General features: G+C 34.4%; 1 long non-coding RNA gene across 1 annotated transcript; it reads right to left on the bottom strand.

Moving 5' to 3' along the window:
- Positions 1-1,333: 1,333 nt before the first annotated feature.
- LOC121110701 lies at positions 1,334-25,852 on the bottom strand. Its single transcript, XR_006939214.1, has 6 exons — positions 25,811-25,852; positions 24,352-24,432; positions 18,142-18,278; positions 12,391-12,535; positions 2,351-2,453; positions 1,334-2,251 (listed from the first exon to the last, which is right to left on the bottom strand). It is a non-coding gene; the product is annotated as an uncharacterized LOC121110701 (long non-coding RNA).
- Between the last annotated feature and the right edge of the window lie 1,070 nt (positions 25,853-26,922).

Below are 26,922 nucleotides of genomic sequence, written 5' to 3'. Positions count from 1 at the left end.
GTACAGAAAATAGAGTTAGAAACTCACTGCTATCACTATCCTAGCAACAAGAAAATACCTTGAGCATTCAGGAGGAAGGCAGCCTTTTCCTGCAATTTTCCTACTGTACGTTACACATATCTGGTGTCAGCCACCAGAATGTTATCAAATAAAAATCTCAGGTAGGTGAACAAGTGTATCCTGGCTACTCTACTTGCAGCTGAGAAAACAAGACAAATTATTTATCTGCCAGTTCACATTTTGCCTTGGCTACATTATCTGCTTCAAGGCAAGCACCAAAGTCAGAAACAGTACAGAAGAAAAGGTGTTTTGTCATCAATCACTATGACATTTGAGATAACTAGAGGAAGTGTAGAAATAGTAGGACTTTAATCATTTCTCAGTAGACAACAGAGGTTTTCATAAGTTCACTCGCTAAAGATATGCTTCTGCTTAAAATACTGCATACGAAAAATCCCTAATACTGTAAATTAAAAGATAATGCATTGAACTTAAACTCTTTGGCAGCCACAGCCATAATTCCATTCATTAACTTGCACATATTATGATGTCTAAATATTGCAGCAGGTAACAGGACTAAAATTCTGGTGCTATTATTTGTTGAAAGGAATAGAGGGAGGAAAAATGCAAAAACCAGTATGATAGTCTAGAAATCTTTTTCTAGTTGTGGGTTCTGCTTCTATGGAGATATTCAAGACCTGTCTGTCCACCTGTGTGTGTGACCTATTGTAGGGTACCTGCTTTAGCAAGGGGGTTGGAAGTCCCTTCCAAATACTGCGAGTCTGTGATTCTATGATTCTATGAGTACTTTCATTTGAAGATATAAAGCTGGGGAAATGCTTTGTCTTAAGAAGATTTGAGTAATTTGAGATTTTTTTTTTTTTCACAGAAAAATAAATTCATATTTTACGAAAAGTTAACATTGTTTCCCAGAATTTTAAAGTACATTGTCTCATGCTTCACAACACACCTTTGTCATGGTGTTATCTGCCTGGCCCATGATATGTAAAATTTTCTAGCTTAAGTGATGTGATTTAGGAAAACATATGCAAAATAGTCTTCAAAAATCAATTATACAGTAGTATAATACTGGTTCTGCAATATTAATAAAGGTCCTCAGAGACAGCTCAGTTAATTTTGCTCCAAATACAGTAAATTTATCCTCATGTATTATACATTGTTTAAATTTATGTAATATAAATAATACATAGTAGGTAATATTTTATTTATAGGAAATAAATATAATTTCCTTTTCTTTTGTAGTTTTAAGCCACATATTGTTATTCATGTACTCAGTTATGCCAATTAGCTATGCTTGTTGAGTGTAATAAGTAATATGCGCAACATTTAAAAATGACTTCAAGCAACCTTTAAGATCTTTCACAGATATTGTGAGCAATAATATTTTATTTAATCAAAATAAGAGTAGACTTCTATGCTATTTCGGACTCACCTCTAGAGCCTTTACATTCCCAGTTAAAATAACTGTACACATGCATGTGTATTCATGCACACAGCCACACAGAAATACAGAGTCATTCAGCCAATCACACGTCTTAAAGCACGCATTCATTTTAGGTAATATGGTAAAAACTCCAGTGAGGTATACTCTCATTATCAATGAATTTGAGCACCACATTTTCATGTACAGACTCATTTGCAGTTCATGAAGAGGAATTTATGACTTTATGAAAAAAATATTTTTTTGTGATTTGCCATTGTTGAACATGGCCTTGACACTGCCCATTCAAGAAGGCATCAGAAGAAGAACTAAAGCAGAAATAACCATAATACTAACACAAATATTAAAAAAAATCTTTAAAAGATGGTAATATCTGGGGAGGAATAATACCTGTTCTCATTATAAGCTTCCAAATTACACAAAGAAATTTGGATTAATTATGTAATAAAACTTCAGGAAAAAATCTTCATCCCATGTTCTTCTGTTATCCATTAAAAATGATGGCTCAATATGTACTTCAAAAAAAGTTTCTTATTTGCACATTAATTTTCATTTGTGTGTGTGTGTTGGGGGTGTGAGCTAAGTTACATATCAAATAATTTTATTTCACCATGCCAGATGTTGTCTGGTTTACTATTATTAAACCTAAAACTGTCAGCCACAAATCATTTAAAATCACTAGCGTAACAAATTCCTTTTAGTAACAGAAAGAAACACAAGCACAGCAGTTCACTACAGGTCCCATCTGCCTTCAGCCTTTGTGCCTACATCTTCATTTTGCATGTCTTCCTTAAAAAAAAAAAACAAAAATATGGTCAAAACATTAGTCTTCATTGACAACAGGTGTTTCTTTAATCTCATTAACATATTACTTTAACAGCTTCTTACTTCTCAGCTTTGTGATGTGACAGCTGGACAACATGCACTATATTCTCCGAGTCTGGACTGATAAATCCTCCACTCTTGATTTTGAAAAAGATTTCTTTCAACACTGCAAGGGAATTACAACACAATTCACAAAATGGAAATGTGAATGCATGCCATACATACTCAAAAATCAACTGAGATATTTGGCTGCATTTTTGTAAGCTGTTTTTCATAGGGGAAAAATTCTACAGTAATGTGGTTCTAGGTAACGTAGGGGTAGCGCTTCATGAGGCACAGAATAAGAAAAGAATTAGAAGATTAAGTGCAATTTTAGCTGCTACTTGAAGCCTGGCTGTGACAGATATCAGTCTTAAAACCTGATAAAAATTTAGTTAATTATTTATGATGATAGTGATTTAGCGGTGGATATGGCTGATTGACATCTTTTCTTCTTAACTTATTTTAAAGCAGAAAGGTATCTTTTTATAAATTGCAGTAATTATAAGAAATAGAGTTTTTGTGGTTTTTTTTTTCTTTTAGAATGTTAGAAATAGAGCACTTCAGAGATTTGAGTTAAAAGAGAAAGCAATTATTCTACCATATTCTGTGTAAATTACAAGGCAGTTTGTGTCTGCAGTTGTACATATATGAGAGAAAAGAGACTGTGTAAGTAAACTTTAGGAAGGATAGTACCATGAGGGAGAGGAAAGGCTGGTTTCAGATACAGTTAAGGGAGAGTTGGCCAAATATCATATGCCATTGGAGGACAGTGTTTTGGAGTCCCACAGAACCTAGGTAACCCTATCAGAAATACCAAACTTGTGTACAGAGGGAGCAAAATTGTTACCAACAGGTAGAAAGTAATTAGGAGTGGTAGGTTGTTCATCAAGGAGGAGACTGGAACAACTAAAGGAAGTATATAGGTCAATGAGGAAAAAACAAGCATTGGAAAATAGTGAGAAGGGGGGAATAAAAAGGACTGCTTGAGTGAAAGCAGGCTGTTTGTTAGTACTATTGCCTGAGTCCAAAACTTGATCACTGCAAGCTGTCCTTGTTAAGCTCTATTCCTAAGTGTTTTTCTCTCTCTCTTTCTGTGTGTGTGTATGAACTTTATCTGGACAAGCCAGAAAGTAGATGAGAAATCTATGACCCTACAGCTGAAGTAGGGCTATGGTCCCAGGTGCTTTAAACTCCAGAATAGCACTGTAGAAATTGGTATCTGAAGGATATGAATACACCAAAGACTGAAGACTGTACAGAGCCAGTTACTAGAGGAATGTGTATTTGTGTGCATACAGGGGTCTAGAGTACCAGCAAACTCAAGTACTGAGTAGCCCGACAGGAGGAAAATGGCGGGTCTATTCTGTGGTTCATGAGAATTGTCCTTCTTTATACAGATGATGATAGAGGCATTACTCTCTGCCTGTGTTGATCCATGTGTCTGGCTGGCCATGCCAGTCAAGAGCATGGGTGTCCAAACTTTTGGCTTGCCAGGGACTCATTTAGTGAATAGAAATTGTCTTGGGCCACATATACGTATGTCACCCCATCCAGAAGTAATGCTTCCTATTTATCTCCTTGGAAACTACAACAGATACAAAGAGCACAATAACACTATTTCATAGAGCAAATCTCTGCTACAAAACACTGTTTTTCAACATAGTCACCATCATTAACTACGCATTTTCACCAGTGATGAGCAAGAGTGTTCATGCCACTCTTATTGAAATCTACACCAGTGAATGTGATCCAATATCACCACTGCTGAAACACACCACCCACCTCCTTACTGTTCTGACATTCACTGTTTGGTCTTCAGAAATATTCAGCAAGCACTGGTGAATGTCAATGGGTGGCATTTTTTCCACATGGAGGAATTCAATGACATATCTTTGCTCCATACACACTTCTATGTCAGATGCCATTTTGTCAGACTGGCCTCTGCTGTCACATGGCAATAAAATGTAACAGAATATTGGTGAGAATGTTCAGCTTCTACTGCCATGCCACCAACAGAATAGAACAGGAGGCACTACTTTCAGAGCAGCTTTCACAAAATAAACAATATCATTAATAAATAAGTGACAAAACACTTTAATTTTTTTTTTCTTAAAACATTAAAAAAAAATAGAGAGGAACAAAACCATCAAGCTAGTGGGATATTTGACACTGCTTTTATGAAACTAACACATCAGTTTGGATCAATAGCAGTGTTTGCAATTCTTAGTGATGCCTCAAGGTGTTCATAAGTGATTTTTGATGAAATTTTACTCTTCTAGTACTTCATCCTTGACAATAATTGTTCAAAATGTGTGTACTGCCAAAAAGTGATTACATGAATAAGGTGTGATTGTGAAGCAAAAGATATTTTTCTCTGCTAAGATGGCGATTGTGAAAGTCCAATAAAAATATATGATCAGATTTTTTAGTTGAATAACTGATTCTCTCTCTGTTCTATTTGAAAATTTGCCAGTCATATATTTATACATGAACTTGCAAATGTAAAGATTTTGAGAAAATGTTTTTGTTTTTTTTTGCAGTCTTCAAACCTAAGATGTGGGGGTGCAGTCAACATGCCCTTACAGCCCAGAAAGCCAACCATACCCTGGGCTGCATCAAAAGAAGTGTGGCCAGCAGGTTGAGGGAGATCATCCTGCTGCTGTATTCTGCACTGGTGGAACGCCACCTGGAGAACTGTGTCCTTATGTGGAGTTCTCAGTACAGGAGAGACATGAACCTGTTGGAGTGTGTCCAGAGGAGGACCACAAAAATAACCCAAGGATTAGAATACCTCCCTTATGAGGACAGACAATCACAGTAGCCACATATATGGAGACAGAGAATCTCACATGATGGAGAGAGTAGAATCTCTCTTCTGTGTGAGTAAGCTGGAGTTTACAAGAAGCTGGAAAGTGATGCAATCAGGATAGCTGACCCAAACTGACCAGAGAAATATTCCATACTGTACAAGATTATTCTGAATGGCTGGGCATTGGATGGCTGGTGGTGAGCAACTGTATTGTATCTTTCTTATTAAACTATCCTTATCTCAGTTGAGTTCTTGCACTTCAACATTTTTCATTTCTCTCCCCAGTGCCACTAAGTGTGAGCAAGTGAGAGGCTGTATGGTGCTTAGCTGACTGCTGGGTTAAACCACAACAAAAACTATTAAGTACAGAATGAGAAAGGAAGATCATAGAATCATAGAATGGCTTGGGTTGAAAGGGACCTCAAGGATGCTCAAGTTACAATTCCCCTGCCATAGACAGGGTTGCCAATCTCTAGATCAAGTACTTGATCAGATTTCCAAGGCTTCTATCTACACTGGACTTGCGCACCTCCAGGGTCAGTGACTCCACAACCTCCCTGGGCAACTTGTTCCAGTGTCTCCAGGCAGCACTTCCAGGCAGATTACAGTGTCCAATGGCTGTGATGTCCCAATCCCTCAGTGCTAGAGGCATTCCTTTCCTCATGCTGCTAATCTCCTGGCTCAGGTGCAGACCCTGCACTGTGTATCGCTGTCCTCATGCTTCTGCTGTAAGTGGGATGAAATTATCCTCTAACAGGAGGTGAAGAGAAGAGCCCTGTGTAATGCCAAGGGGCAAACATAGCTCTCTCAGGCCATGGCCATGAAGGTGTGGTCAGGCACTGGAATGGGCTGCCCAGGGAGATGGTGGAGTCACCAACCCTGGAGGTGTTAAAGGAACGTTTAGACATTGTAGTGAGATACATGGTTTAGTGAGAACTATTGGTGATAGGTTGGACTGGATGATCTTGATGGTCTTTTCCAACCTCGGGGATTCTATGATAAGTCAGTGCGAGGATGTATTCTATGATAAAAACAAGGCAAATACATTAGGGAGAAAACCCCAAAACTACATTTTACTAGCTGCTTAACCACAAACATCACAAATAATGGAACAGACCCCTCAGTAACAGAATAATTTTTTCAGTGTTTGGAATTCGCTATAACAATTTAACCCACTTAGACATCTACATTACATAATATAGTCTACACAAAATAATTATGATGATGTAAGAGAAAACTTGTGGGAGGAAATAAATAGTATTTCTTAGGGGTTGTGTTTGACATGTCTACTTTTACAAATCGTTGTTGCCATTTAGCAATTTTAACCATAACCAACCCTGTCACTCTTCTCAGTCTGCCCTTTGGCATCTCAGTATCTTCATTCTGACTACATGTGCTAGTCTATCTTTTTCTCTCTGTTATTTTGTCCATGTAAGTCAATACTCAAAGGAACTTCAAAAATTAACCATGCTCCCCGGCCTATGCAGGGTAGTAGTGAGATGGGAGAATACTGTTGGCTCAGTAAGGCCTCCTCATTTAGGAGATGGGGAGCTAATGCAAAAAGGGGAGTCTGAGGTAGGGAGTCTGTCTTTTATTTCCTTAATAGATTCTAAGTTGCCAAAGAATGGTAGCTCAGCCAGAGAGTCCTTTAATGAGACAAAAGATTTAGAAACTTGAAACGTTTCAAGCTCATGTTTTTTTCATGATTATCACAGAGCACTATGTTGTTGTGTTTATAAAATAAGGAAGAACTGAAATGCTTCATTTGTCATGATACCTTGAAATGAAAAATCCATGCTTGGAAAATATTAGACAATGATACATGTAAAAAAGGATACTTTGTTGAGAGAGCAACACAAAACAAACAAACAAAAAACAAAAAGAACTGTAGAAAGCCTTGGTCATCTGTGTGGGTGTATAGATTAAACTATGTGTTTTTTTTCAGCAATCACTGAGCATTTTAGAGGTAGTCAGTCAAGTAAACTATTTAGAGGCAGCTCTAGTTTCCTGTAAATCCTAAATAACTTGTAAGAACCTTATTATTTCTGAGGTGGCTGTATTTCACACAGAAACATTTTGTATCTCTATTTCTGATGCTGCCTATATTTTTCATGATTCCATTTTACAGGTTTTTGTTTTGTTTGTCTGTTTTTGGAAGGTAATGACTTGTGTTGGTTATCTGGCTTATTTTAATACTCAGTACTCTACTTTCTGTAGAATCACGTAATACAGTTAAAATAATTATACCTCAATTTCCTACTGATAAAATGAACATTCCAATTTTTTTTCTCTCCCTTTTGTCTATTCAGACAACTGATAAAAATGTTTTTTTTTACTGTATATATTCAATTCTTTCACATTTTTTAAAGTTTATTTCATAGAGATCTGCTACATACTATTTGTTCAGCACTACAATTATGTTTATTTCTGTAGAGTGTCCAGAATTCACTCATTTCTATTTTTCTAAAATCAATTACCAGCTAGACGTTACTTCTTGAGAAAATATTTAAAATAATAAATACATCACAAATAAATATATAAAAATTAAACAATCAGAATTCAGGAAAACTGCTACATATTCTGAGTCATTTGTAAAGGTTACTGATAACTCATCACAGAATTAGAATCAGCTCTTAAGATTATACTCTGAGAGGAACTGAATACTTGAAAATATATTTTTCATCCTCGTTATCTTTTTCAAGTATGAAATCAAATAGCCTGTGTGTATGATGAATATTCCAGCTGAAGTCACAGTTCTCCCAGTATTCACTTGTGAAACTTCGATAGTATATGTACTTCCCATAGAATTTTTCACTTAATACATTCTTGAAACAACCAGGTATAAAGAATTAATCTGGTGAGTTTGCCAATTATTGGATACATTTAGATACACAATGAGAATTAGAATCAGTCCTCATTTTAAATACAATTGCAAATCCGTGTTACAGTTCTCCCAGTCTCACAGAATCCCAGAATCACTGAGATTGGAAAGTACCTTTGTCTGGTACCTTGCTCAAAGCAGTCACCTAGAGCAGATTGCCCATCATTGTGTCCAGTCAGGTTTTGAATATTTTCAAGGACAGAGACTCCAGAAAATCTCATTTCTGAGTCACTTTATCAGTAAATCAGTGTTTCCTCCTGTTCGGATCAAATTGCCCACATTTCAGTGTTTTCTCATTACCTTTTGCCCTGTCACTGAGGACCACTGAGAAGAGCCTGAATCATGACTTCCTTACTTTAACTCATCATTTATCTGCAATGCTACCTCAGATGGCTCCCTTTTCTTCCCTTCTTTTTTCCTTAGCTTGAAAAATTTATGCTGGATTAAATTACTTATTATTTTCAGACTGTCATACATTCTTGTCTTTCTATAATTATGAACAATTTGAAATTTATTTACAAAAAAAAAGGAACATTTGGAGACAGATCCTTTTCCTTTCTGTGCTTTTTCCTGACAGCTTAATGGTTTAAAAATTATGCAGTAGTTCCATTGAGAATGTCTCCAAACTATTCTTGTTTGATCATTTCTGCTTCATTGCCTTCATCATCTAAAGGAGACAGGGGCTTGCTGAGAACTAAAAGTTCTTTCTCAGATCATCAAAGACAATATGTTCCAGTTAAAAATTTTCTGTAATATATACTAGTTTGCTAATTCATCTTTTTCTTCATATCTTGTCTGACTAACAAGTCACAGACTTCCACAATGCAGTATGTCTTTCAGTGTCCCTTTTCCCTTTTCCAAAATTTTGGAAAATGATTTCAAAGTCAAGTCCTAGGAGTAGTCAATTCAATGGCCTTCCTCAGTAATTAGGTTACTCAAGGTCCACGGCCTCATTATTCCTCTTATCCTTGATGGGCCATTTTGTTGATGGTGACTAGCCTTTAAACTATTTTCAGCTTAAATAACTTTAAGCAAAACAAATATACTAGGATACCAGAAACTAATAAGATGTAAATTCAACGTGGATATATGTACTACAAATGGCTGGAATAATTTATGCATGAATAATTTCTATTTAGAAAGAGTCCTGCAAGGCAGAATGCTGCAATGATAGTTCTTCGGTGAAGCTAATGATGCCACAACAATAAAATAATAACTTGACTGCATAGTCTGCACAGGAAGACATTGCTTCATTTGTTACTACTTGTACACTATTCAGAACTGTAGCATCTGGATAACAAAAATTAGACCTATGGAGTATTATTCATAGGTTTCAGATAGAAAATTAAAAGAAAATTAAAAGAGGAAATACACTAAGACCATATCCACAAGACTTGTAGGTTACATATGCTTGCAATATCTATATCCATTTCCACTTTCAGGTTTCCCAGAACTAAGCCTAAGAGTAAATTAAGAGTTGTGAACAATTTGCAGACTAAGATTCTGAAGCTGAATCGAAGTTAAAATGTAGAATAAAAAACAAAAGATGTAGCAAAGAACAGAAAATACTTTGCTTGATAGGCCCTACACTGATACAGTCTCTGGGAAAAAAAAAAAACATCTAGTTTCTTCCTACCTTTTAGCTACACTTTCAGTTATTAATAACTATATTCAGAGAAACAAATTAACTGAGATATGCAATGTTGATTGCATCCTGGAAATGCAAGCTACATAGTCTGCATATTTGGATTTTGTTCTGTAAGTGGATTACTATTTTACTATTTAATCATTTTTAAGAATACAGTAACTTTTCTAAATAATATATCATAGTTTAGGGCTCATTTCACACTGTGTTTTGGCACATTTTCACTGAAGAGTTACTAACCACATTTTTGCATAATCTCATTACCTCATGCTATTTGATTGACAAGACTTAGATTTTTTCATACATCTTCCTGATTTGAAATTCATGGATGTTCTGCAGTCATACACTCTTGTGGATTCTTTTTTTTTTGTATGCTTCCCACTGTGCCACAATGAGCTTTCATGCACCATTATTCAATTAAAAGCTGCCATTAAAAAATTATTATATTTTGTCCTCAATCACATATCTGAAGCTTGGGAATCTACATATACATGTCTGTGCATTTCAAGAACATAATGGATGTTGCCTTCTTTGGCAAAATACTTACTTATTGAGAAATGTGGCATATATTTTAACCAAAGAATGTAAAGAAATACATGCTGTCACTAGTAAAATGTGTTTGAAGGTCTTCCTGAGGAAAAAAAATAATCTTAAAGAAGGCAGGCACAGAGAAGTCCAAAAGCAGTAACAGCAAAATTACTTTATTACATCAAATTGGTATTGTAAATACTGTATAGCAGCAGTTATCTCCCATTCTCTGCAGTGCTGCCACAGATGTCAAGGACATGAGAAAATATGAGGATAAGATTATATTATCCATTTTAATCTCCAGTTTAAGGCAAAGAATTCAGATGAAGAATATGTCCTTATGTTAGCTGCTATAGTTTTTCATATCCGTAGCAGAGATTTGGATCAACATAATTTAGGAAAACTGTGATTAAAAGCAAAACTATGCAGATTAACCTTATTTTTTTATGTGAATTATTTAATTATCCATTACCTCAATTCAGACTCCATTACTAATTTTGTGCAAAAAATACAGTTGTTAGTGACATATACTCATAAGAAACCATAAGTATAAAGCAATTTGGATGCCTTTTAAAAGAAAGTACCAGCAAAATAAGGAAAACTGCTCTAAAAATATAATATAAAAATATTTTTTTCCTAATATCTTCAGTACAAAGTATGCAATTATGCTTTTCATTCTGTAAAACTACAAATCAAACAGTAGCAGCAGGGGAGAGAAAGTTGGAGGCGTAAACCTGTGAAAAAAATGTAGGATTTCAGCTAAGCTTTAAAATGAAATGAAATGGAGTTAGAAATTTGCTGTTTCAGATGCCAAAATCAGCAGAAAAGGGAGATTTTGCACAAGACTGTGGAGAAAGTGAGGGAGGTCAAATCTGTACGAGTTGAGGGTATGAGAGATTCAGTATTTGTGACTGTTTGTCATAAGGTAGCATAGTATGAATGTGTTTGATGCCCCATCCCTGGGGACTTTCTATGATTCTATATCTTTGCACAAATAAAAACAGAGAAAGAAAGAAAATCCACTGTCAGCATTTCTTGTGAATAGGAATCTATAAGCCGGATACTTAGGTAATATATAGAAACAGCAAATGCACAGGTACAAAGCACATATCCTGCATAAGGAGTCCTGTCATTACACAGTCTTGGAACCCTGTAGATAAATTAACATTGTTCTTGTTTTCTGCTAGAACTGTACTCCAGCACCCAGGTTTCCTTTCCAAAAGGTTTCTGGTGCATGATTTTAGACTGGAGAACAGCAAGTGCAGGTGGGCTGAATAAATGCCACATTTTTTAAGGAGGTGATGAGAAAAATATAACATACTGTAATAAAAATCTTTTTTGATGTAATCAGTTTATTTCTTTTTTTTACCTTCATTAATAATTCATCACTTTTACCACTGTATTGTAGTTTTAGAAATTTTGCTCTCATCTTTACTGATAAGTTTGCATAAAAAAATAACTTTCAGCCAATGCATTATAGTAAAGAATTATTTTTTAGTAAAACATGAAAGGATATGAAATTGGTGAAAATTGCCTCACCATGAGGCTTGGAAGGTGTGAGGAGTGGTCTGAAGCTGTGAATGGAGTTCCCTAAGGGTCAATAATATGGCCAATGTGGTCAAATATGTGCAACGGTGACCTAGAAAACGAGCCACTGCTGTCATTGTCATATGGACTCTGCCGTTGGCTTCAGGGGCCTTAGCGAGGAGAGGCTGAGCTGACCTGCTCTGGATACAGCCCATTCCAGCCATCTCCAATGGCTCTACCACAGGAGACTGCTAATCCTGCCAGCCAAATCAGTGCCTTTCTGCTGTTTTCTCATGAAATATATACTTAGCTTTCACATTTCCATTTATAAAATAATGTTTCCCTGTGTTTACGTCCAGATGCAGATGCAAAATTTGAGACCTCTGTTACATCCCTGTTTAAGTCAATGGCTCACATGTTTGCATGCAGCTCAAGACCAGTCCTAGGTTAGTTCATTGCTAAACACATTAAATGAATTAAATCAGAACCTCAGGAACAGGGGAAGCTTTAAAATCATAGAAGAAGAGTTGAGAGAAAGAATAGGGGAAGAGGTAAAGGGGTCTTTGAGAGAAGAGAACCAAGAGGTGTCTTTGCTGTTGCTGCTGTGGGGAACAGCGGTAACATGGTAGAAGCCAAATCCCACCTACAGGTAACTTCTGTCCCCTGCATACCTCTTTCAATTGTGAAGCAGCTTAGTTTTCCAAGCAGCTGCTGTTATCAGAGCAGGCAGCCAAAGCATGGCTGTTTGTTAGATTGTGTTCTCATCATGTTCACCTGGAATCTGTTCATTTCACTGGAGTCTGGTGCCAAGCCTTACTGGAAAAGAAATAAACAAGCAAAAAAGCCCCAACAACTCATTGATAATTCAGACTTCTTGAGTTTGATATTACTCCATCTAGACTGGTACAGATATCAGAATTACAAAGTTCAAGTTAAATAAACCCTGTCCATATTTCTTCCATGTTCTATCTTAAAAGGTTTTTTTTTTTTTTTTTTTTTTTTTTTTTACAATGTGGAGCCAAGTAATGCAGCTCCACAGTTAGTACCTATGTCTTTTTGGGGATCTATTTCTAGAAAATATTTTCTGTAAGAAACTAAAAACTAAAAACTAAAAAACTAAAAAACTAAAAAACTAAAAAACTAAAAAACTAAAAAACTAAAAAACTAAAAAACTAAAAAACTAAAAAACTAAAAAACTAAAAAACTAAAAAACTAAAAAACTAAAAAACTAAAAAACTAAAAAACTAAAAAACTAAAAAACTAAAAAACTAAAAAACTAAAAAACTAAAAAACTAAAAAACTAAAAAACTAAAAAACTAAAAAACTAAAAAACTAAAAAACTAAAAAACTAAAAAACTAAAAAACTAAAAAACTAAAAAACTAAAAAACTAAAAAACTAAAAAACTAAAAAACTAAAAAACTAAAAAACTAAAAAACTAAAAAACTAAAAAACTAAAAAACTAAAAAACTAAAAAACTAAAAAACTAAAAAACTAAAAAACTAAAAAACTAAAAAACTAAAAAACTAAAAAACTAAAAAACTAAAAAACTAAAAAACTAAAAAACTAAAAAACTAAAAGCCTTGGTCAAATGAAGAATAACTAATACCCAACCATAAAATATCAAAAGGACAGTAATAAAGAACTTGAAGAATTTGTAAAACAGCTTAAGAAAAAAATGCTATATTTCTCTTAGTGAACAGGCCTGTAAAATGCCGAATTATTAAAGAGGAACAAATAAAGATAAATAAAAGGTCTCTTGGAAGCTTACATGCAATGCATAGTTCTCTTGTAAGTATGTTCGTTACTAGAGCTTCCAAAAAGCATCTCAAATCAGTGAATGACACTGGCTGCAGTAATTTTTTAATTTATCAGTATCTTTGAAAAAAATTCTTCAAATGACTTCTTTTTCTACACTATAATATTGCTGGGTTTCTTTTCTTAGTAATTCTCACACATAAAATGAAAATATTCAGATTTTGAACAATGAAATAGTGATGTACACACTGATAAAATATACTGATAGAAGTATGATTTCCCTCTGTCTTAGACATTTAAGAAAAATTGCATTATTAATAATGAATAAATGTATATTAGTATTTAAAAATTTTATTAATATATGCAAATCTATAAATCTTTATGCACAAGTTACCTTGAAAATTGCAGACTATCACCCACACATTTCTCACATTAATCCATCTCTTCTCTCTGTAGAATAATCTCACAATAATACTGTTTTTATTCCCACAGGCCTCTAAGTCCCACTTTTAAACAATGTCCATGCAGGAGTTTTGATTTAATCATGTTATTCTATGACTCCTGAAACATCAAGAAACAGCAAGGCCTTTTGCACCTTTTGCAGATCAATGAAAAAAGAGAAATCTTAAATCTAAAGAGAATTTTTTAAAAAGCTTTTTTTTTTAAAAAAAAACTGATGATATAAAATCTACTGCTGTAATGAGCACAATCCAACAGAGTATGCCCATGCATTGCTAGAAGGAGAAAATGTGTAATGGTAGAAGAGAAGGAAGGAACTGAGATGTAGTCCAGAAGGTTTAGGAAGATATTATTCCTAATTAACATGTTTAATCTTGTAAATTGTATAAAAATTCTTTCATTTTGTATTAGGAACCAGTGGACAGATTCTCTCACATAGGAGAAAGGAAGTCCTATAAAGATTTATAAACAAAAGGAATTGAAAATCCAACTGTACAAATACCTGATTTTTAAACAAGACTCTTGTAGAGAAAGAATTACAGTGTCTTTCTGATACTTTCAGTAGGTGTCTTGTATACATTTGACTCAAGACTGCTGATTTCAAATTTAATGACAATCTAGTTCTAATAAGACGGAATGTCCTCTTTGTTGAGAGATGGTTTGAGTAAACACTAATTTGGATGGTAAACTGGAATCCTAAGAATACATAAATAAGATAGCATCCCTTATCAAAACTGGAAAAAAGATGTTACTTTGGACAAAAGAAGTTATAATACGCAGATTCACTTCCTGAGTAAGGTGATACCACATTTTAAATGTTTTAGATATCTCTGCATACTACAATAGGCAAGGAAGTTAAAACCAACTTATGGTTGGAACAGTTACCTCTAACTTCAGTGCATAATCTAGTTGCCGTTGCTTGCTTGTTTTGTTTTGTGGATTGTTAGTTTTTTAATGAGTCCCTCTAACTTTAACACCTTAGTCATAAAACTAAAGTTTAGAAAGATCACAGAACCACCAGGGTTGGAAAAGACCTCCAAGATATCCTGTCCAACCGTCCACCTACCACCAAGATTTCCCCACTAAATCATGTCCCTTAGTATAACAACTAAAGATTTCTTAAATGCCTCCAGGGACTGTGAATCAACCACCACCCTGGGCAGCCTGTTCTAGCACCTAATCATTCTTTTGGAGAAGAAATTTTTCCTAATGTCCAGAGTCAATCTCCTGTCGTACAACTTGAGGCCATTAACTGGTTATGCAGATGAAGAGGCCAACCCCCGCCTTAGCAAAACCTCCTTTCAGTTAATACTAGAGAGATCTTCAAAGGATCATATATTCCAGCTCTCAGACTATTTGAGTTAAAAAATTTTAAGACTTTTCTTGACAAAAGTTGTGTATTCTTTTGCATCTCATGTTCTGATTTAAATAAAGATGAAAAAAAGAAAAAAAGAACAATACAAATAAAAGAATAATAAGAACTCCTTCTCATCAGAATGGGTATGACTGGGGGCATCTCCAGTTCTGCATCCTGTTTCAGTCAGAATCAATAAACATGTGCTTAGGGAAAAAGTAAGAACATGTTAAATATGCATGATCTATTTCTATAATATTTTCCCAAAGTGATGCTATTTTCAGCTCAGGAATTTCATGATTTGGCCAAGGTCACTATGAATTTATTAAATGACAGAAGGTTTCTCCTGTGTGGATTCATATCTCACCTGCAGTATTTTTCAGGTATGAATTCTGATCTTTTATTTACAGAAAACATGGTTTGGTTTGATTTGTTAATTAAAGGAAAACTGTAACTACTCAAGAATAGTAATTTGTGACCAAGAACTGGAAAGAAATAGAGGGTAAGAAACCCTGCCTGCAGAAGATGTTAAACTGGCTGAAAGTAGAGTTGTCTATCCCTGGTACTCCTATTGAAAAGGCTGAAGATTCCCTTGCTGACAGAAAAGAATTGCTGCAGCACTGTCTTGTAACAATCTCATAGTTCAAGTGCTCAGGAGTCACCTTTGGTTATCGGATTTGGCACTGGAGCATGAAGGATGAAGAAAATATCAGGTTAAGGTACCCAATGCGAGCACTCACATGAGTTGTGCTTGTGTGACATCTTGGTAAACTCCTAGAACTGCTTATGGAAGTAAGATGCTAACCAATGCATTTTTCAATAAATCTTTTTATAAACACAAATGCATTTAATGCATCTTAAAATACTGTTGGGAATTTTATCTTTTAGTTGATGTACCTGAGTAAACTGCTCCTGTATGTTCCTATGGCACTTCACTGAGCCACTCATGGTTTGTGAATTTTTAAAGTATCCCCCTTGTCTGACTCTTTACAGCTCACATATTCCCACCTCAATAATTCACAGTATGGAAGACATCCCATGTCTTTGAATATAATGTTTTGTAATATTTCTGAAACATTTGGTACTGCACTATGATCACTATATATATATGTATATACATAAATAGATATATAAACTATGAATAAATAAATAATTCTATCTTCAGGGCAGGATTTGAATAATCTTCAGTGAATAAAGCTGCATACAGACTGTTAAACAAGATGACAAAAAAAGAACACTGCTCATTAATGAGGACTATCTTCCTCTAAACTGAATGAAACAGGTATTTGGAGGATAAAAAATGTCATTGTCTTAAATCTTAAAAATATAATATGACTGTATCTGTTTTGGTGAATGCCAATCTCGATTCTGGTATTTTAAGCTTCTTAAAAATGCGTTTGGCATTATGAACTACATAATACTCTTTAAACTTTTTTTCTTCTCTCTGCATTTGAAGGACTAAAGTAAAAACTAGATGTGTCTTTGAAAGTAATAAACAGAAGGAGAGAGCGATGATATTAATCTAATTGTATTACAGAACAATCGTCCTTTACGAATGTCTTCGAGATTGTGATGTACATGTATCAGAGATTATAGTATCATTTGGAGAATGGCAAGAGAACAGTCTTTCATGCTGAAAACCTTCTTTCCTTGCTTCTTCTCAACTCATGACATTTTTTTTTAGTATAACCATAACAGGAGAAAAAAGAGAAGAATAAGGATGATAAGTCTGCTTTCGGATGGGGAAACGTCAGTAGAAGCAACGAACTGTCAAAGGTATGTGCTAAAAGCTGATTTCAGGCCCTAGAGCTGTATAGGGTATGAAAAGGACTGTCAGTAGGGTAAAATATTCTTATAATAAATTTAGAAGTGTTAGGAAAATAAAGTACTAATTGAAGGACAGGTCCTTGATGCCAGTGAAATTCTTTTCATAATATCATGGTAATTACATTCAGTACTACATCAGATTAACCAATAATGTGCATACATCTGTATGTATGCAATTTGTTTCATATTATCTTGGTTTGTAGCTAGATTTTCAAACTTGGGTTGCACGGTTAAATTTCTACACTCACATAAGTGTGTTCTAGACTTTACACGTAAATATCAACACTTTCATTATCAAATATCTTACAATTTACATGCACAGATTTTTTTCTTTAGGCTTCCAGATAAGATTAATCATAGTGATTCAAGGTAAAACCTGTCAGTTCCTGAAAAAAGGTTAATCACATAATTCTTTCTTACTGAGAACCTTGGATTTTTTCAAAGTATGCTTTCAAAGTATTGTTAAACTAAAATATCTTGTTTACTGACAATTTGTCTGATTAATTTGATAAAGCTTGCAATGTTTTGTTTTTGTAATACTTCCTCTCTACATGTTCTTCACTGTAGTGGTTTTGGTTTTTTTTCCTGATGATTCTTAAATTATTTTTGAATTATTTTATCTTCCCCCAGAAGATGTAGACTTTAAGCCACAATTTAGATTTATTCTGTAATTAAAATAAACAAGTATCTTTTTTTTATGATTGGAGGCTTATAACACTGAATCTCTTAGAGTATTTATCTATCATATTGATAATGAGAAATTATGGAAGGACTTCACAAAACATAGTGGAAAAAAATGGCAGATAACCTTCAGCATAGATAAAGTAATACATTTATATAAATTAAGGGAAATGTAAACTAATGTTTATACAGTGCTGCATATGTCACTGGCATTTACATCTCAGGAAAGAGATCCTGCAGACATTTTTGACATTTCTCTTGAATGTTCAACAAAATCCATAGTGACAACACAAAAGTAAATAATGTAAGACATGAAGAGGAAGCATACGGAGAATGCATAGTTACCTGCTTTTCCATTTCTGCAAGTATCATAATTTCTTCCAGATCACAGAATCATAGATGACAGTTGAGATGGAAACTCCTATGTTCCAGTTTTCGCTCACTTCTTGTCCTGGTACTGGGCACTACTGAAAAGAGTCTAGCTGTGGAGATGAAAAGGCTGTTACTCATTAAATCCCACTGTAGCAGAAATTTTGAATTTTTCTACCCCATAAAGTTGTGGAGGCAGTCTCTGCAACTTGGTTTAGTAAATCGACATCTCATTCCATCCATCCTCCTATGGGCAGAGATGCCACTCAATAGAGAAGGTGACAGATTGTAAAGGCAGACAATATCAGTAGATTTCATAAATGAACTACATACTTTCACGGACAGTATGTTCACAAAATAATAAAAGGGAGAGTAGATATCTGCTGTCCCTGAATCCAGAGTCTGCAGATACCAGGAAACGAACAGGGAGAATGTCCTGCAGGAGGATATTGGCAAGAAACCCATGTTCTCCTTTGACAGCATCTGCTGAAGTCACAATCACAACAGGCTAGATGGAACAATGATCTAATATGGTGTGACATTGCTGATATTATCATTTTATAAAAACACATTCAAATTAGAATTTCAACATAAGTATTAGTTCCAGAGTGCCTTTTCATTTAAAATAAGGGGTTCTCAGTGCTATTGACAGAGCATAGGCTAAGTAAGAAGAAGAAATCATAGTCTTGGAAGAGATTGTAACAATACTATGTGATAACACAGTGCAGTTTTCTAATTGACAAAGAATCTTTATGCATTTTTAATCAGTAAAACAGATAACCTTATTATTTAGAATGCAAATTGTAAAAATAATTTTATTTATTGTTTTCTGTGCTATTTCAGACTATTCAGCTTCTGTAGGTGCCTTGAAAGTTGCAACAATTTATCCACTTCACATGAAACACATTTTTGAGTGTGCGAGATGTGTAACATGCAATACTTGAACAGTATTCTACATTGACCAGGATGATTTCAATTTTCTATTTGTCTGCTGTTTATACTTTCTCCTGTCTGGAAACTATTTCTCTGTGAAGTATGGCTGGAGAGTTGCGTGAATGTTTTGACCTCCTCTTTCTTATGCTCAGTCTAATCAGATCAGATTGAACCCTACATACTCTTAAAGCTTCAAAGAACATGGGAAATATAGCACACTATTTTGCCACCACTATACATATATTTTTGGAAAGATGACTAGTTTAATTAGTTTGTTATTTCAATTTTAAGAGTAAATCTATGTTTAGGTGATACTATGTAGGTCTGCAAACTGTTCTCATTAAACTTAAATCAAATAATCTAACCGGCACAACTTAGTTCTGAGGCTATTGATCTCAAACGAAGATGCGGTGCCTCAAAACCTTTGGACTATGAAACAATTAATGATTTTTCCTTTACAGTGATATGGAAATACACTAAAGTTATCCACAAAATATAATGCACAATGAATTGAAAATGCTACATGGCTGAAAAATAAAGCTTCTCAAAAAGAATAGACAGCTTTTATATCATTCTACAAGATGTCTCTTTCATTTACAAGTTTTTTTTTTTTTAATCAGTTGGGATGAGGATAAGTTTTGATTAAAAGATTAATATTTTTAGATTTCCTTAAACGATTTCCATAGTTCCATATACACAGTTTAGTCTAAAATATCACTAACACATAGGACAATATAAGATTTTTACAACAGTGAGGTAGATTGCAGTCAAAATCTAGTCGCCAAACTGTATTCAGTTAGTTCCAATATTTGTTTTTAGTGAACTTTTTTCAGTACCTCTTCTTATTGTAAAGCCTCATTTGTTCTGATGTAGACTTCTAGTAAAGGCAGAGCACTCCATGTGTGGTAACTAAATGTTATGCAGCAAATAAATGTAAATATGTTGTGTAAATGTCATTAAGAAATAGCAAATACCATTAAAGGGCAAAATATAAATATGGATATAATGAGTACATTATCAGCAGTATGGTGAATAGCAGGAGTTGACTTTTTTTAGGAGTAACTAGATGTCATATATAAATACAGAGATAAATAACTTCCAGCAATCTGCATTTCATAAGGAGAAGTGTAAACACTTAAGGCATCTAGAACAGTTACAGAAAGTAGCCTTGTAACTGAGAAGAATACTGGGAAAGTAATAGAAGATGCTGCACAATTTCAGTTTAGTTGCCTTATATTAAATACCATGCAATCTTTCTTTCAGACTTTCCTAGAGAATGTAGATTTTCAGAGGATTAATACTAAAGGCATTATCACCTAGCTGTACTTTCAGAACCTTACCTCACTGGCTGTTTTAACACAAATCTTTTTGTTCTTTGTTGCCCAATCTGAAAAATCATCTGTTTGATATGAGACCAGAAAGACAAAACAGAATCAACATTGACAGTGTAAGATAGACTCTTTTACAAGTTTTCCTTGCCTTCACAAAAAAAAACTTAGAGATGCAGATGAAATTACACTGGAATACATAATGCACAATACATTGCCTTACATTGTTTTTTCTTTGAGTCATATCAACACCACAAATTTATCAATAATTTGTAACATGATATAAAGACAATGAAATTAGGAGATACTGCCTTCAGGGGAACTACGGAAAAACTTCCACATATTATTCAACATGTAGTTTTTACATACTGTTACTCCTCAGTAACTGTTGTGGTCTACACCAAATTGCTATTGAGGAAAATCAGAAAACCCATGTGTGTATGAAGAGGTCAGAAATTAATAATTAAGGGATAGAAAAACAGTAATTGAATATCAAAACAAAAATATTGTAGCTTTGATTTAAAATTCAGAAGTGTTAGCGAAAATGTTTGAAGTCTTTGCTATTTCTCTTGTTTCACAGTCACTTTGTTTCACATCTGATCATGACAGCAAGCATAGAAGTAACTGAACAAAGTAGCAAAAATTTTGAAGTTATCAGGGCTATCATTTGACACTGTAAAATCATTACTTGAAATGTCAAAGACTGCTGCCGTATTCTCAAGGAGACATGGGCCTGAAGGTTGTTCTGTGAGTATGTGTGAACACTGGCTTCACCAGTTTAAGCTGATCCCCATATTCTTCACATCTTTGCTTTGAGCAGAAAGAATGGCTCCCAAGGATCCTATATGGGGACAGCTCTGTTAGTACTACATGCAGTATTCCCAGTGTTTACTGAAAGATGGGCATCCCTCACAAGCCCACAGAAGTTAGTGATCTGTGACATCCCAATTTCCTAGCTAGTTCACAGCCCAGAGATTATGTGCATCTGCAGAAACTGTGCTGTATTATGAAGTATGCTAATACAACTTTTAAAACATCTCTAAGACTTACCTACTTTAATCTTGAAAGAGAACAAGTGAACTGCTCTAAAAATGAAACCAGGCTTTTCATGTATTCAAGAATTATCTGAAATCTGTATTTGTTTCACAAATACCCACACAGAGAGGAGAGAAAAAAATCCAGCTAAATGTTAAAGGGAAATGGAATAAAGGCCTTCTCTGTATCACTGGTTTAAAATATGTCCATCTAGAAAGACCATAAATGGTGTCCAGTAGCCCCTTTCACTATTAAATATTGAGCATTTTGCTGTAATGCATAAGACAGTTCATTTTAGCAACTTTCATGATGTTTTGACTATAATACCAAAGAAAACAATAAAAATGAAATGTTACTGTATACTTATTTAGCAGTAATCTGAATCTTTTAATCATTTTAAGTAATAGAATGGGAACTTATATAAGTGTTCTTCCCTTAAGAGAGCAGAAATGTTTACAGCTGTGTAAGAGGTAAAATTTTGATGGCTGCACAGTAAAGTGAAATTTTAATTACTATAATAGAAACAGGCAAGAGTTTTTCTGTGATCATAAGGGAAAAATATCAAACAATAAACCATGAAATTTGTACCTTAGCATATTACCAAACCAACCAACAAACAGCAACAAAAAAAGATGTAGTCAAACATTTGTGTTACTACTTCATAGTTTACATTTCTCACAATGTTCCCCCTCCTCCCCCCACTGGGTACCTACATGTCACTAAATCTGAATTAAGTTGCAAAGGAAAGACTTACAGATTTTACTCTGAAAATATACATGGAAGTTAAGCTCAGGTATACCAGTCACATCTGTAAAAAACTGAAATAATGAAAAGATAACAAGTCTGAGGAAGCGAGACAGTGAAATTCCTTGCATCTGTACTTCTGCTTCATCTTTAGCATTTTGTATCACAAATTATTTTTCCTCTCAGAGGATTTCAAAAGCACATGTTAATCAATGAAATAGTTATTCTAGTCATATTTACATAATACTGTAATTCTCAAACATAGAATATAAATATTCTTTAATTGCATAGGTAATTTTATAGATACTGCATATGTGCATTGAGTATAGCACATATCCACGGGACTTTGTCATATGCCTTTAGTTGAGAATGTCTGAAGTGTGCAAAATTGAAGTATTTTAATGAAGAAAAATAAGGTTTTTAAGTATTATAAATATCAAATGAATTAAAACGGCACTTTGTGTAGCTGTTATTTACTATGTGGCTATTACTTACTATGCTGGACTGCAGCTGCATGTGTAAAGGTAGATTTTCAAATGAAAAACAAGTTGTACTTCCTGCTATTTCTGTGTCATGTACCATTTGTTAATGTACATATGAATGGAAGGATTTAGAATGTTTAAAGAAAAAGAAATCTTAATTTCAAAAAACTTGTATTACATGTTTTTGTCGCAAAAAAGTAGTGATTACCAACATTTAAATAATTACTTTTATTAATACTTTTATTAAACCTATGCACAGAAATTACTGTAAAAATGCTTAGTGCGAGTTTTAAAAAATCTCACAAAAAAAGCTGGCCTACACACAGTGTTCTGTTCTAGCCAGAAGTGCAGGTTTTTCTCTTCTGCTCACAGGAGATGGATCTCAAAGAGCAATGTGAATGTGACAGTGAACTTCCAGTCACATGTAGGTTTAAGAGTTACTGGAATTTAATTAACAGGCATATGTTTAACACCTCAGCATTTTCCTTCTCCTGATTTTGTATTTCAGCAAAATATTAAGATATTTAAAATATAAAATGTACTACTCAGCATCAAAACTGGTTGCGAAATTCCTTTTATTCCCCCCCCCCCCTCAAAAACTTCAGGGTTACTAATTTAGTAAGCAGAGTTGGCCATTGCTGTCTGCCATACATTTCCACAGAGTGGAAAAATGTGACAGTATGAGCAACCATTCATCAACTATTAATTTTGAAATTTGCATTCTGGTTCTCATTGTAGCATTAAGTTACTGATCCAAAAATCCCATTAGTGAGCTGTTATGCGGTAACTATAAGTAACCTTTACCAGTACTTGCATTAATAGCGTATTCATATAGTGAATTTTCATATGATTAGATTTTGTTGCTAACATTCTGAATGTATTTTGCAGATGAGTACGAATGATACTACATCCAAAAATGCATTCAAGATTTTTGTATAAGAGTCACTGAAAAACTACTAGTTATATAACATTGGGTTTAGTTGTTTCAAATAAGTTTTATTTGCAAAAACCTTTAATGTAACATCTTCTGATTGAGCTCTTCTTAGTAAAAGTATCCTGTTCTTATTCAAAGTCTATGATGAGTTCATTGTGAGAAAGCTACTTTTTTTAAACCAAAAAAAGTATTTAAAAATGTTCAACTTAAGGTATTATAGAAGTCTGTTTGGATGAAACGTTTATAACTGACTTAAATAGAGGAATTAAATCCCCCATTCTAATTAACCCCTCCATAAATCAATCTAAAGATTTGTCAAGGCCATTTATTATTAATAATGTGGAGCTAATGTTTCTAAACATGATAATGGTGCACTGCAGAAAATTACATACACCTCTGCAGCATAACACATGCATCTTATCAGTCAGGATGTTTCCTTTTGAATTGTGCCAAGAAAAAACAAACCTGGCAGAATCCTTCATGCTCATAGTAGTTACTATATATTTTTGCTTTATGTTGAAAAAGCATTTTAAAATCCATGATTTTTTATTTCATCAATGCAACTACTAGATTACATTTTTGTGGGTCAGGTTATTGGACTGTTGGTAATAGTTGCATTGCCTAAAGCCAGGCCTCAGAAAGCATATGGCTCATATTTTTCAGACTTATGTTGGTTATATACCAATCTGAATTCTAAATGAGGAACCCTGCTTTAATAAAGCTGACTTACATGTACTGTATAGCAAGGTTCTCCATGTGTCCCACTCTGTGTTGTGCAGACTTGGCTTCCAATGCCTCTGTTCTTCTGGTCCTGAGTGTTTCAAGAGTGAAGTCTGTTAACCATGCCAGATTGTCATTCATTACACATTAAGACAAATGTCCACCAAAAATTAGGATAAAACTACACAACCCAGCCTTCTCAAACTGACAGAATGTTTGAACACTTGCTTTCAAGGAGGAAAGCAGCTGCATGGCTGTGTTATTCCACTGAAACTTGTTTTGTTAAATTACTGTATTAAGGCAAGTAAATAAAAGTCACTTCCAGATTTCATTTTCAGAGGCAAAATATAATGCCATAGTATTTTCTCAGTCTATCAGGCGGCAAACGGTCCTGGTATATCAGGCATAAGAGAGGCCAGTTTGTCACTAAAGAAATAAAATAAATAACTTTCTGAAGTGCTTGAGCTAGTTTAAAATTTTTGAAGCTATCTATTGATATATTTCAGATCACATGTACTAGACAGAAGCTTAATTCCCCTGTCCTCCAAAGCTTGTTTGATCAATAAACTGAACCAAATTACTCTTAACAAATCACAAATAACTAGCAATAAGTGATTTTTATAAACTTTAGTCTGCATTTAATCAAACAGCTTCTTACTCTGCTTTTAATTTGTGGTGCTTTCAAAACCCAATTCCTTTAGGACTCAAAAGTCAGAGTGTAAGAAATTGACTTTTGCTAATTTACTTTTTTTGTCAATTTATTTTTGTACACTTCATTAAGTAGTCTTCTTCCAGTAACCTATATCCTTCTGGCCCTACTACAGTATTGATCTTATGCTCTTCTTTATTCCAGAAAAATCTTACTTAGATAAAATTTATACTTTCTCACACTACCAGCTGTGTAGCCCAAATAAAACAATTAACATATACATTAGTAGGCATACTTAGTTTTAAGAACATGAGCAACTTTCACTTACTCTGATCAGTTGAGTTATAAATTCATACAGTTTACTTGATGGTACCATATAAATACAACTAAAATACTAATATACAAGTACAATAATAATAAATAACACAATTATCATTGCATAACTATGAAATAAATCCAGACTCAATGTGAAATGACTTCTAGACTTCTAAATCCCACTGCAGTCAATCCAGCTGAGACTGCTTATTTTTCAGCTTTTTAAGTAGCTGTCACAGCCCAAAAGAGAAAGGAAGCTACCTAACCTAAGGGTACTTAACAATCATAAAATATCATGGATGTAGGATTCTGTGATATTAAAAACACAAAGGCTTTGTTCACTAAATATTTCTGTTTATTAGAAATCAACACAATTCACCACTAGTGAAATACTGTAACATGATAGAAAGTACAGCAATAACAGCAGAGTGGCACAACCCCAGGCTACAGCAAACAAGAAGAAGCCCAGATACAGCAGCCACAGAAATGAAGAAAAACCACTTACCTTCAGAAGGCCTCAGATAGGGAAAGATCTCCAGCAAAACACTCTCACCTCCACTTCCAACCCTTAAATGAGGTCTGGGAAGGGGTGGAGCCAGGATGCACTCCTTCTGGTTACTCAGGTTCATTGCATGCACCTGAGTTCCTCTGGGTTGGTCCTGCTTTCCCACCAGGTACTCAGTCACTGTTTCAGACCATGACTTAGCATTTCTGTTACAACTAGCAAGAATATTACAACAGTAAAAATGCAAACTTGTCAAGACTAGACTTATGACAGATTATATACATACATATTCATAGAATTACTGTTACCAATTGCATCAAACAGATCCCAGAAGGGGGAAAGAATGTAGTGTGTGTGTCAATAAAACAATCTCCAAGAGAAAATCAAATACCAAAAAGACAAAAAATAATTACCAAAAAGAAAACCAACCACCACAAGAGTAAAAAATGAAGCAACTGCCACAAAGAAAAATGACTGCCAAATGTTCAAAATAAAACAGTTATCAAAAGAAAACAGTCTGTCCACAGAAAAAGGCTCAAAAGGAGTATAAAGTGGAGTCTCACTTCAACACTGATCAGTATCACCAGGCATGGAGTGTTAGAGTTTTGGAGTCAATGCTGTCAAGGCACATGGTCAAACCAAAGTTTCAGTGAAACTTCAGCCTGTTTAAGGAAAAAAAAAAGAAACCAGGACAAAGAAACAGAACATAGAACACTGGAAGTTTCTCAGAAGGAAGCTCCATCTTGTGCAAAAATCGTCATTTTAGTAGGACACCACTGCTTAGGTAAAAAATTGGTCCTGTTAGTTTAGGTCCTCTTCCTGATACAGTCTATAGATAATATTTCTTATTTCATCTAAAGTTTATTCCTCACACTGATCTCCCCTTCCTTAGGTGATAAAACATTCCTCCCTTCCTCTATTTGGTCTTAACAATGGAGTAGTATGTTCAGGGTACCATCCATAAGAGATGTTCAGTCGTACCTCAAGGTTTCTAGCTCTCAGGTTCAGCTTTCTAGTTGGCAGACTTTTCCTTAACACATTTTAGCAGCTATTTTATGTCAAGACTTTCTTATTGCAATCAGTCTTATTACCTCTACAACTGCTCCAATCAA

Source organism: Gallus gallus, chromosome 4, assembly GCF_016699485.2.
Source record: "Gallus gallus isolate bGalGal1 chromosome 4, bGalGal1.mat.broiler.GRCg7b, whole genome shotgun sequence".
NCBI classification, from domain to species: domain Eukaryota; kingdom Metazoa; phylum Chordata; class Aves; order Galliformes; family Phasianidae; genus Gallus; species Gallus gallus.
Note: the sequence above shows the minus strand (reverse complement) of the source record. Positions and strands in the feature narration are given on the sequence as shown.